Source organism: Alosa alosa, chromosome 16, assembly GCF_017589495.1.
Source record: "Alosa alosa isolate M-15738 ecotype Scorff River chromosome 16, AALO_Geno_1.1, whole genome shotgun sequence".
In the NCBI taxonomy this organism is placed as follows: domain Eukaryota; kingdom Metazoa; phylum Chordata; class Actinopteri; order Clupeiformes; family Clupeidae; genus Alosa; species Alosa alosa.
In genome coordinates this window covers 5,599,997-5,602,496 of record NC_063204.1, presented here as the reverse complement: position 1 = coordinate 5,602,496, position 2,500 = coordinate 5,599,997, and positions in this window count along the sequence as shown.

The following is a 2,500-nucleotide window of genomic DNA, read 5'->3' as shown; positions in this document are numbered from 1 at the left end:
TTGATGTTTAAACTTAATGCATGATGGAGGAAGTATTTTTTATACCACTTGACATTTTCAATTCCTCATTGAACACTGAGGAGTTAGCCTCGTGAGACCATCCTGATCTAGCGAGCTTCAGGTTTCCACTCGCAGATCAGTCTGGCATCTTTCTGATAGAGAAAATTTGGAGCAGTTCACCAAACGAACGGCCAATCAGCGTTGGTTATGAGGCGGTGTTTTGTTACGAGTAGGAAAATATCATTAAGTTAAGTTTCAGAAGTCAGATATGCTTTACTTTTAACTGTCAATGCAGAATCCTAATGTGTTTCTATTTTGGTCATGTTCACGTGAGATCGCGTTGTTGTAAATGTCCTATGACTTGACCCGTAGTTAGGAAGTAAACACTCAACTCACGCATTTCAGCGATTTGTTCAGTCTGTTAGATTCATGCATATCCGATAGCATCTCTCAACATCTTGTGTCTGGCATAGCATCGTCGGTATGTATACTTTGTTTTTTGATATTGCGTTGAGGTATTCTTCATTTTCAAACTGATTTTATGTTTGTAGAGCCTTTATTCATGTGTAATCGAGGTTGAATGGCATGACATTGAGCAGACATATCAAGGACGGCACAGGCGGGTTTAGGTGTGACGCAACGAACAACATGACGGCATCCACAGATGAGATGAGCATAGCTATCCCGCAAGTTTTATTCAAATTAGAAAGTATTCCTTTAAGTATTTCCTACTTAAAGATGCCCTATGCAGGTCTGGTTATTCCTTTGCTGTTTCTGGGTTTTCGCCTGATTTGGGCTCGCATTTTTCACGACATAGCTCCCCCTGCAGCTTCGGTAGCAAGTGACTTCTACGCTAAACCCCCACTAGCTAGCGAGCAAGCCATCAAGAAACCAAGCTAAACACATACAGGACTCACAATAAAACGGTCGAGCGAACACATTGTTCAAGAGATCAAATCACATTATAAAAACGAAGTTCACCCAAGGGTAGGCTACTTACAATTTCAACAGCAATAAAGCCAAGTCGGAGTCCGTTTTGCAGTCTTCTTAGAAACTACAATCTGACTACATTTTGGAGGCGCGTTTGGATACTTCCGCTGAGTTACATCCGGATGTGTTCGGTCCGCGACCAGAAAGTTGCATATTCGTTTTTTCCGCGGAGAAGCACTAGGGGGAGACGAAGCACCCACCAAACGACCCAAAAAGTGTTGTAGAACCATCAGAACGACTCTCAACCTGCATAATTAAGGTCATTTTTGCTAAAATTGTTGCAAAGGGCTTCTTTAAGTAGATTTTTCAGATATTTTTACTTTACTATTTATTTTTGAGGCGACTTTTTACTTTTACTCCTTACATTTTAACACGAATATCGGTACTTTCTACTCCCTACATTTTACAAAACTGATTCGTTACTTTAGTTTCAAATAATTTCAGTAGCCTACCGTTATTATTTTTCGTGTCATCAATAGCGGATGGGAATATACGTTGCACTTGACGCACCACTACAAGATGACTCGATTTGGGCGGCATTCATTCACAGAAAATCATTGCAGCTTGATGGCAGTAACGTTAACGTTAGCACGTAGTAGTAGCCTATGCCTCAATTAAATTTAGTCAAAAATGCCCTCCTCTCCTCGCCTTTGGTGCCTCCCTAACTTCTAGCTGCAGTGTAGCCTATCCTTAGCAATAAATAGGCTAGATGCAGCATTGGGTCTTGAACAGGGATGCAGTGGAGGCTGCTAAACACAAGTAGGCAAAACGCAATTACAACTGTTAGCATTTAAAAATCACACCGTATTATCCACAATAACAACATGTACACTCATCAACACTCTATGAACCACTTAATGCCACTTGTATTGTTATAAACATTGGACAATAACCTCCACCATCATCAAACATGTTCTTACTGTGATCACAGAATGCATAGTTTACCCATCTTATTTTACCACTACATTTCTGGTCTTGAAATATTCACAGGAATCCATAGGAATTAAATGTTCATGTTGTTTTATCCAATATTAGTTGTGCAGATGTATGTACACACCCATGAAGCCAACAAAGAAAATGCATAAATAGAGACTTTTATGTAATTATTCCATTTTGTGCAGTCATTTTATATCAGAACCTGACACACAATCCAAATAGTCTACAAGAAACCTCAGAAATGCATAATTTTATTGTCAGTATGCATTTTGGGTAACCAAAAGTCCTATGAGGATTTTTCATAAGGCATTACAAAACGCATGACCATACCTTGGCAAATAATGGTCTAAAATACTGATTTTTTATTCTATATTGATCTACTTTTGCACACAGCTTCGCAAGACCTGGTGCTAGGGCTCAATTGTGTTTCTAAAATCATATCAAGAGACATAAAGGGCTGAAAGTTTGTCAGTTCAGAGATGCTTGTTATCCGGCAGAAAGAAAAAACAATATTAGGCTCTGTAACTCTGTGCCAGTGCTTCCTAAGAAACTACAGGATCTTAGCTTTCTAAAG